Source organism: Pinus tabuliformis, chromosome 8, assembly GCF_031772625.1.
Source record: "Pinus tabuliformis cultivar Carrire ecotype Pingquan chromosome 8, CPIR1, whole genome shotgun sequence".
NCBI classification, from domain to species: Eukaryota; Viridiplantae; Streptophyta; class Pinopsida; order Pinales; family Pinaceae; genus Pinus; species Pinus tabuliformis.
In genome coordinates this window covers 1,134,817,231-1,134,828,346 of record NC_142294.1, presented here as the reverse complement: position 1 = coordinate 1,134,828,346, position 11,116 = coordinate 1,134,817,231, and positions in this window count along the sequence as shown.

The following is an 11,116-nucleotide window of genomic DNA, read 5'->3' as shown; positions in this document are numbered from 1 at the left end:
CTTGGATTATAACCTACTCCTTGGACGAGACTATATATATTGCATGGTAGCCATCGTCTCCTCACTCTTTATAGTAATGTGTTTTCCGCACAAAGGAAGAGTGGTCAAGCTCATGGACCAACTTTCATTTCCCGGATCACGCATCGCAAATAGTCATATACCATCCCTAAACGGTCTCTTCACGCAAGAAATGTCTCAACCAATGGTCCGTCCTCCCGATGAGCGCGAGTAATTCAGAGGGATATGACTGGAACCCAGGGTGCATGCGTCCTGGTCTGCTTCGGCAAGAAAACTTTGGGTATAGGGTAGGTTTCCGTGGGAGAATATGACTAGTCCGTACCCCGTCCATGATTGGAAGAGGGGTTGTTCTAGAATAAGATTCTTTTGTCAAAGTCATGTGTTTGGTGCTCGTTGTCACTCACCTTTGTCTACCTTGGTAGACATCGCCGAAGAAGTGTTTTGTTTGAAAGATTAACAGGACAATCTTTGGGTAACCTGAAAGAGGTAGGCCTCTCCCGGTAAAACAAATGTTTTATTGGACTAAGAAGGGGTAACCTTGAAACCATACTTTATACCTGGGGGCATGCAAACCTTTTGGAGTGCAAGCAAAGAGCGGTTATTTATCTATTTTTGGGGTTAGCCGTTTCCTAACTTGCATAAAGAAAGGATTCCGGAGCAAAGCTTTGTAAGGTGCAAGCTCCATAAAAAATGGAATCTTACATGAGACATTCTTATCATATGACTGGATAATCGAGCAGTTTTAGCACATAGTTCATGCTCGTTAAAAAATAAACATAAGACTGAGCAGTGCTTTTCCGCGTTTAAGCTCGTTAAAAAATGAACTACCCTTCGGTAAATAACCACCGTGAATGTAACATTATCAGTCATTAAAGCCTTGGTCGTGTTTGCACCGTCACCTCCACTTTTCCATTGGCCAATCATTCACCTCCGTTTGATTGTTTACCCATTTTGAGGCACAGCTGCGAAGAGTGATCTCATTTAGCCATCCTTGTGACACTGCCGTGATTGGAAAATTCCAACCATTACCTGGAATCAACTGCTGCCTGTCTTATCACTCGTTCCTCAAAAGACGAGTCTTCTTTAAGCTCTTTTCATCTGACTCGTAAAATATGAAAAGATTGCCGAGTTTTGGCCTTCCAGCTCGTTAAAGCGACCGGAAGTGCTATCCCTCCTGTAGATTTTAATCTTTTTGGACTTGAGGGATTATTGCACAAAAAGATCAAGCGCTTGTTTTGTTCGGCTCGTTAAAACTATCGAAAATTCATCCCTTCTGTATTGTTTTATACTTTTTCGGACTTAAGGGATTAGATGACGAAAAAGGACCTTTGGAGTTATCTTTACGTACCTTTTTAGACTCTCTAAAAATGAAAAGGGACCGAGTTATCTTTGTCGTTAAACTCGTTAAAAAACATTAATAGCAACAAACTTGTCTTTAGACGAGAACGAGTTTCACTATGGCTAGGCTCGTTAAAACATAGCGATGGGTTTGCCCAAAGGGAAAATTATAGAACAAGCATATGTTATCCTCCTCAAGCTTGACAAAAATAAAGAGGTACTGGTCAGCAATGACTGGGGAAAAATTGGGAAGAAACTCAAAGAACTTTATTGGTAGCAAGTCGCTCTTGAACATGACACTTCCACTCTGTGCCTGAGTCAGGTTGGGTTGTTTCATTCACCGGTCACATCACCATGGTCTCGCCATACCATCCACCTTTGGGGTAAATGCTACCAATCCATCACACAAGTGTCGCCGATATGTTCAAGAGAAGTCATCCAGAGAAGTCAACCGTGTCCCATCCACTACCATACATTATCCTTCATCCTTTCATGACCGCCACCCCGAACCATATATCATCAGATTGTTTTCACCTCCATCAAAATCATTTGCTCCGTTTCGTGTCACTGATGTGGGATACATTAAGGCCCTCCTTTGACGGATCAATTCTTGTCGACATCAGCTCATTATCCAAGAAGTTGATCTAGGGACAGCCCCTTCAGTACTTTGAAGCTTGCATGCCTCAATGGCAAGTTTCTCACTTCCGGTGACAGGTATATATCAATGACCTTCGATCGAAAGATTTTGTGTGGTGTTCGACGCCAAGTCCTTTATTCACACCACGTGAATTGTACTGCAGTACCTTGAGGATCATTATCATTATCGGTGATTCCTCTCGCGCTTGTTAACAGTTTACATCATTGACCGGTAATCAAGCGATGTCTTTCTGTGTTTGACTTCAGAACATCTCTCACATGGATCGACTTGTACTTAGAGTGAAGATCGGACGAGATTGAAGACCCCAGATCTAGTTTCATCCATCCGGGCTGCGATATATATTCAGGAAAAATAAAGACATTGACATGTACAACATTGAAACAGATAATCATCCTACCAAAAGGATGATGATTTCATCAAAATCATCAGTCTACCATCAGACGATTGTCTGTTCTATGTACAGAAAAATGAATTTATAAAGCTGAGCATGGGAATGCCCGCCTTAGCTAGATCATGAAAGCAGTATGAAAAATAATGTATTGTATTGTATCTTATTACAGGTCTCCTCCCAGCATTGGAAGAACTTCAGATCCTCCTAATAAAGCATTTCACCCGATAAACGGCCTCATACTTTAGGGGGCAACTGTTATAGACATTTTTGTGCCTTACAGCATTGAGCATGAAATGTCCATAATCCAAGGGATCCAAAGTCCCTAAAAGAGTTGTTCCTACCCCTAAAGGAACAAGGTCAACCAAAAACAGCTTCTCCTAGAAGTTCTCCACCAAAAACAACTCAGAAATGGTCAAATCAGGATCAATTCAACAACTCCACTAGCTACCTGCATTGAAATGCAGAGGTTACACTGGCCAGTTGCACTGCAACGCAGGTAGAAGCACTACCAGGGTGCGCTGAGCGGGAGATGACAAATGGCAAGTTCATTCAACGAGGTGGAAAGACCCTGGAAGCTTCCAGAATCTTCCTCAATGACACTTGCCTCAATGAATTCGACCAAGTGATGAGTAAGAGGTTCTCAACCTCCAAGTGGAAGCAAGAACTGACAGAGAGAAGCCACAAGTCAAAACATGAGCTGACTCATCCTCTCTGCTCACATCTATATATGGATCTCTCACCCAGAGGTTCAGGAGGCTGGAATTTGGTATTTTGCAGAGAATTGTTGTTGGTTTGAGATTGAGATTAGTACATTGGGTGATTTATGCTTTGTTGGAGGAGAGGAAGGGATTCTTTTGCTGGGAGGTAGATGCTGGATCAGGACTCATTTGGTTGTATCTCCTCTTGAACCTTGTTATCATATCAATAAAGCTACTTGAGTTTCTCCTATATGCTTGTATTTCAATGATGTTTTGTTATATTTGCATATTTAGTTTATATATGATCCTAAACTAGTTATGAATGTGAATCTATATCTTTTGTGTAGTTTTCCTCTCTTGAGATCTTGCAGGAACTGGGTGAAGCTGGACCAGTGAAAGAGCAGGCAGCGGAAAGCGAACAAAAGAGAGAGAGATTGGATCGACAAACTAGCGGAAGACACTGGTTAGTTACATCCTTCTTTCTCCATTTACATCTCATAAAGAAGAATACTCAGATAGTTTTCCTTGTTTGTTGCTAAGGCACTATCACCTCTTAGAGTGGGATAGGGGCATTCCGGATTGGATACTTTTCCCAACAACAGATATGAAATTACCTTAAGTCATATGGAAATTGGAATATTTTAATTTATAAAATTGAGTGACTATAATTTGATTAAGATTATCAATGGTTTATAATTATTTTAATTACATCGATAGGCATCCCCTTTATCAGAATTGGCAACTTAATCATTTTCTTAATTAATCTTTTTGATCAGATGGCCTGAATTGAAAGATGCTAGTATATTCTCGTAGTTGTCACTAAATCAATGAATGAAATTCGCAACAGTAACTTTCTTGCATGTCTAAATCACATGTTTAAAGCATACTTAAATTAATTTTTTACAAAGCATGATTAAAAATTTACTGTACCTCTTGTTGATAACCACGTATGTTGATTAGTGAGAAATGTATTTAAAAAAATTATAAAATATATATTCCAAGTGGCATTGATTCTAAAACGTATGTATGTTTACATTCTTTAACTTATGCATCTTCAACCATTTGCCAAGTGTTTTTCAGCTCTAAAAATATATTTAAAACAAATTATAAAACATATATTCAAACCCGATTCTGAAACGTATATCTACTCATATTCTTAAACTTAAGCATCTTCAATCATTTGCCAACTGTTTTTTTCCAAAGAACAGGTGTCCATCAATTTCACCATTCCACCCATCATTCCATTAATCCGCAATGGAAATAACTCTCCCACTCCATGCCTGATAGAATAACAGCACCACTCGATCTTGAGCGTTTCAAATTGTCATTAAGTCCATTCCATATATTATAATCAAATGCTCTATGGATGCATGCATTTCTTTGTTAGCACTTAAGGTTGTTGGAATTGTTGAAGGATTACTGGAATGTTGGCTTCTCTCGGCTTCTATCTGGTAAAAAAGGTGACAAATCTTTCATATCCTTCCTTTTCTCTACCTACTATTTTTTTAGGTTTCAGCATTGGAGAAACACTTTCTCTGTGATTGCGTTTTTAATTTTTTCCATGCTCTCGCAACTATCTTTGATAATTTGGTGTAGTCCATGTCTGATTGAATTATTCCCTACTATTTTTTCAGGTTTTAACATTGGAGAAACACTTTCTCAGTGATTATGTTTTTAATTGTTTCCATGCTCCCACGGCTGTCTCTGATAATTTGGTGTAGTTCGTGTCTCATTGAATTATTCCCTACTATTTTTTCAGGTTTCAAAGGTGTTTAGAAATCAATCTTACAGGTATATACAAATTCTCCTTCTATGATATTTTTCCACTTTGATTCAAATGAGATGACTAGCCCGTAGAAAAAACAAGGGAATAGATTGCGTATAAATTCTCCATGATATCACTAGCCCATAGAAAAAAGAAGGTTCTGGTATTTTCTTTAAACGCTCTCCCAAAATTTATTACTTCTCTACCCTTGATCTTCTCCCGAAAGATGTAGCAGCTCACGGTAGATTTCAGGTTGACAAGACACATGGGGGGTTAACTGCCCGATAGAGCAGTTTCCCCACACTCCTCCGCTACTACATGTCCTCTGCTTTGTGGAATCAGAGCCAAAACACCCAATACTGCTTACCACTACTTTTCCGCCCGAAATACTGCTCAAGGTTATAAATTAGCGAACGTTTCAATAACACTTTTGCATAAAATTCCTCGACACAACACTTTATAGAAATACAAAGGAAATACATTAAATTTTTTCTCTAAACCATATAAGCGGATATCAAAATTTATATATCCGCATTTATAAATATCGTCGGCTCTGGCCATCCATTACATGTCGCAATCGCACTTCGGTTCTTCCCTTTGAAAGATTGCGATGTGATCCCAATTCTTCCACTCCTGTGATTTAATCCTAGCCATTGATCTATGAGATCTAATGGCTATTGTGCATTAACACATGCTCCTCCACTACTTTGTTACTTATGTTTTTCCACCATTTTCAATGGTTTTCTGTGGTTTTTTTTTTATTCTTCAAAGGTTATTCCCCCTTCACTGTTCCATTGTGACTCCCCCTGGGCTTGACCTCTGTGATTTTTATCACTGACTCTGGACTTTACTTGAACTTTCGAATGGATTCAAAGATCTATTACAAACTTCTAGCTTGTTCTCCTCCTCTGTACTCCATCTCAACTCTGCTTGCAACCTCTATTATAGAACCTACGAGTTCACACAATAATCAATCATAAAATACTCAATTCACACATTTCAACACTCAAAATTGAATTCCTTTGTATATAAACATGCAAACAATTGGTTACATAACAAGATTCTCTGTCTCATGGCCTGATCTTGGATTACAATGATTTTCTCTTGGGTTGAATGCTCCTGCATCAAACTCCTAAAGTAGAAAATATCCATGATCTCCTAATCATGTGTCTTCTGATCTTTGTCTTCCTCGATCCCATACTTTGTTTTGTAATTGCCCAAATGCCTTTACTCTGAATTTTCTAGCAAATATTCTAGCAATGCAATTTCTCTGTGACACTTTGTAAGTATTTCATCATTACTTATGTTTCCTACATTTATACACAAATTATTAGTTTGGAAATCATAAGGTTCAACAGTCTCAACTGTTGCTTCACATATCATCTCTTCAAACTGAACTACATCTCCTTCTTGCACAAAAACTTGTTCCTGTGTTGTCATAGTTTCAAATATCAATGTATTATCAAATTCTTTTTGCTGAAATAAATCAATGCTTGTCTCATTTAGGAGACATTCTCCATCCTCCTTTACTTCAAAGTTTTTATCTTCTGAAAGATACTTCTCCATACTTCTGACAACTTCAAAAGATTGGTCATCCTCTAGCAAACACTCCTCTGTTAGTGTTCCTTCTCCCAAGGTTAAATCCTTTGCATAGGTTTCTTCCTTATTAACATCTTTCAGTAGATGTCCTTCCTTCTTAGTGACTATCTCAACAACTTCCATGGCTATTTCCACTATGTCTATCATCATGGTGGATTCATGATCCTTTACTATGTTTTCAGTTAACATAGTCTCATCAAAATGGAAAATTGTGTGTGGTAAATTATGTATTTATGTTCTTTTAATTTTATTCAACATTAAATTGTTTTGTTGATATCAAATGCCTTTTATTTTTACTGTTAGGTGATTTCACTGTTTCATCATGGATCCAACTATTTGGAGTTCTCTTCCATTCGAAGTTCTTGAACTTGTCTTGTTGTGGCTCCCTTTCTCGGTTGTGATAAAGTTTGGCACTGTATGTAAAAAAAGGAAGAATGCTTTGCAAAACCCTTCTTTCCTTTTACATTGCAAGAATGTCTCCACAAACCAATTTGGCTTTCTCATTTGTTTCCTCAATAGTGAAGACAATTGTTTTGCTGCTCAATACCTTAATCAGAATGGCCACATATATCAATTTCATTTGGGATTCATATACTCAAGATACAGAGTAGAGTGTATTGTTGGACCAATGGTGGTTTTATCCTTACCAAGAGAATGCTTCCAAACACACAACTATTTTGTAACGAATCCATTTACAAAGGAATTTAAAAACATAGGGCCAGTACGAATTGGAGACTCGGGGTTCTTTTCATTATTGGAAAATATAAGTAGCAAAAAATATGACTAGGTTGTTCTAAAACATATCTATGATAGAATGTTGTCTAAATTTTATGTTTGTAGTAGCCCTCATGGGGTATGGCAAAGGGTTTCTATACCATTTGGTGGCACTTCACCCCCCAGGAATGTAGTGTTTTATAAAAGTAAATTGTTTTGGTTGTATCTCGACAAAGAGTATGAAGATTATCCTCGGTATGGGTATAAAATCTATTGGTTTGACGTAATAAATAATGAGTGGGGTTTTTCATGTGTTCCAATTAGTGACATACATTGTATGCCATTAGTAATATACATGAATCAGTTGATATGCCTTGTCAATGATGGGTCCACTTCTTTATGGTCAATTGAAGAATTAGATCATTTCTAATTTGGTAAACCGTGTGTTGAATGAAGAATTGAGTACTTTGAAGATGATTGGGGTTTCAGATGGAAGTTGTTGGAAGAAATTTCTAAAGATATAAATAGCAAATTTCCTGGATATCTTCCGTTTCGAATAGTCCATGGTCTAGTTCTTATGTGAAACTGCAGTGAAGTTCCATTCCTATTATATGATATGGTAACTCGCATCTATTTTCCAATAGATATTAATAATTCAACTAATGAGAAAATGTCTCAGTTTCGGTACCCAACACGAGACGACTGCAATGATTTGATTGAGTATGGAGTTGTTTTTGCAATTGCTACCCGTATGGATTCTATTGATGAGATTCCACCATTGGATATGGTGATGGATTCTTAGGATATTAGTATTCTTAGGAGTTCTTATAAATATTTCCACTTTATATACTATCTATGGTTGTTGAAAATATTTCCATTTTTGCCTCTATACATACTATGTGTCTTTATGGTAATACTTTAAAATTATGTTTGTATCGATCTTTGTGATGTAAAATATTTAATATTGTTTCCACTAAAGTTTTCTTATTTACATGTAGATGTTTCTCGATGTTATGCTTTTTTATTTGTTTATATAATTATAATTTCTATGATTTATGTTATACATTATATTTGTATTGGTTTTTGTCATTGATTCTAAAACAATGTTATATGTTTATGTTCATTTTAATATTTATACTTATATTTTGATAGTATATATAGTTCCTAATATTTAGATTGTTGTGTCCGAATAGTATGGGTTCCATTTTGACTATAATATGATACATGGAAATTTAGATTTTTTTGTTTAAGCCATTTGGAAGAATTCAATTTTTTTTTGTTTCATTTTTCAATTTTTTGTTTTTGTTTTTAGGCATTTGGAAAAAGCATTATACATTTTGATAAGTTTATATGGTTGGAAAAAAATAACATATACACTTTTTATGTTCCATGTTTATGATTCCATAATGAATATTTTATTATTCATTGTAGACATGTCATCTAAAGGCACAAGCATGCATACAAGAAAAATAACTTTGTCATCACAATCACGTGAGAGGTCTAATGAAAGTCATTGTTTACGGTATCAACAAAATAAGGATGCCATAAATGAACGTAGGAGAGCTACATATAATAGAAAAACGAGTGAAGCCACTCTTCAAAATGATTCTATAGTTCCTTGTAAGTATCGTAGTATCGACGATATAATGGAAAGAACATTTCCTGTTGATAGTTCATTATCAGGATATGCTCCACCTCAGTGTAATCCTTTTGTTTGATTCTCTTCTGAAAATGTTCATAGCATTGGGGAAACATCTTGCAATCTGGAAGAACGCCATATCGATATTGTGGATACAAATGTCCACCATAATCCTTTTGTGTGTCCAATTGCATGTTATGATGGCCAAAGGTTACAAAACATCCATGGTGGAGGTAATGATGACATTTTGTGTGATGATTTGGATTATAGTTTACTTGGCCATCTGTTTGATAATTGGATCCAGCTGCTCAAAACAAATACCTTCAAATCCCGCTACTCAAAGTAATTTGGTCCCACCAAGAGAATCAGTCATCCCTGATAGCATTACGTGTGGCACAATGGAGGTAACACAATTATATTTTGGTTTTCACTACAACAATGGTTGTTCTACTACATTCCAGACTAATGTAAATTTTCAACTTTTTTTATTTGCTTTTCATTTTTTAAATTTCTAATTTCTTAGACCTTGAATTTTATGGTGTATTTTATTTTCTTTGAACAGGATAGAATTCATTCCAATAGAGGCATACAAACTAACTTCATAGATGTTACATCTACTAATGTTAGAAGTGAAGAGGAACCATCTCATAACGTTCATCCACACTGCCAAACAAATGTAAATGTTGAGTGCATTTGATATTTTTCTTATTTTCTCATTTACAGTTTCCTCAAAATTTTGTTTTGAAACATTTCATGGAGAAACCATGATCTTATCTCGTTAGGTTCGCAAATTGGAATCCAAAACATCAAATTAGAAAACTAATGTAGATGTTCAATGTATTTGATTTATTTTCAATTTTTTAATCTTTATTTTTTGGACATTTAGTTTTATAACGCATTTTATTTTTTTGAAACACGAAACAACTCATTTGAATAGAGGCAAAGCAACTACATCCAAAAATGTTCCATCCACTATTCTTAGAATCCAAGAGCAACCATCTCATAACCCTCATCCACATGAAGACACAAATGTAAATTTTGAATGCATTAGATTCTGTTTCATTTTCTTCATTTATAATTAGTTGGAAATTAGATTTTAAAGTATTTTATGACAAAGAGACCTTTACATCCTCTCAGGTTCGTCAAATTCACACCATAAATTTGGAAATACATTCTCATAGATCCATTCCACATGCTTCAAATTTGCAAATGGAATCTCACATTCTTGAAGATGAAGTAAATGTTAGAAGAGATTTTACTGATCAAAATGGTTTTCAACATGGTTCGGTGAGTAGAGATCATATTCATTTTGATGAAAACATGATTGCAGTGCATAAAAGGTTTCAAGCAAAGAAAGATAGGTTGTCAGTTGCCCAAATGTGCCACATTTGCCAAGAATCATATCCCGGAATCCTTGTTGTGAGACATTCTGAAGGACCTATTTGTAGACGATGTAAGAGTGAAAGAGGAGCCCATCATTCTTTTTGATATAATAACATGGATCTTGGTGAGCAACCTCATATTTTAAGAGTTCTTACTCAAGTTGAAGAAATGCTACTAGCACATGTGAATCCCATTTTGCAAGTGATACATGCTCGAGGTGGGCAATATAAGTATAGTGGTCATACAATTAGATTTCCTCAAGATATTTCTACAATTGTACGAAGCCTTCCCTGACATGTTGAAGATATTGACTTTCTAATTGTGAGGAGACATGGTGCTGAGTCTAAATATTATGAATGTTATGTCAAAAGATCTCGAGTGATGGACGCATTGCTTCTCAAAATCCAACGTGATCAATACTATCGAGATGTTGTAATTGATTATGATTTAGTGAATGCTTTGCCCAAAAGATCAATAGATGTCTCCTCCGAGCTTAAATTTGTTGATTGTCATATTGAAGAATCTGAGATCAATGAAACTAATAATGAAGAGTTTCATGCTGAGAATTTTCCCTCTCATCCTTCTTCCTTTGTTGCTCGCCTACCAAATGAATGAAAGAAGTGGAATAAATTAGAGCATTTCTTGATAATGTTCATTCTTTACATGTTCAGGACATGGATTGGCCCACTATTGGAACCTCTCCAGTGAATGAATATAATACAGAGGGGTTATTCAATATGGCATTCCCAACATTGTTCCCCACTGGTGATGCTGATTAGTTGCAACCATGTATTTGTAGTGTTGAACTTCATGAGCATGTATTGCCCTTCTTAGGTACTATGATGAGAGATTTGGAAGCCATCCTTGCTTTCAATATTACCTATTAGACATGATAATGGGGCATTAGAGCCAA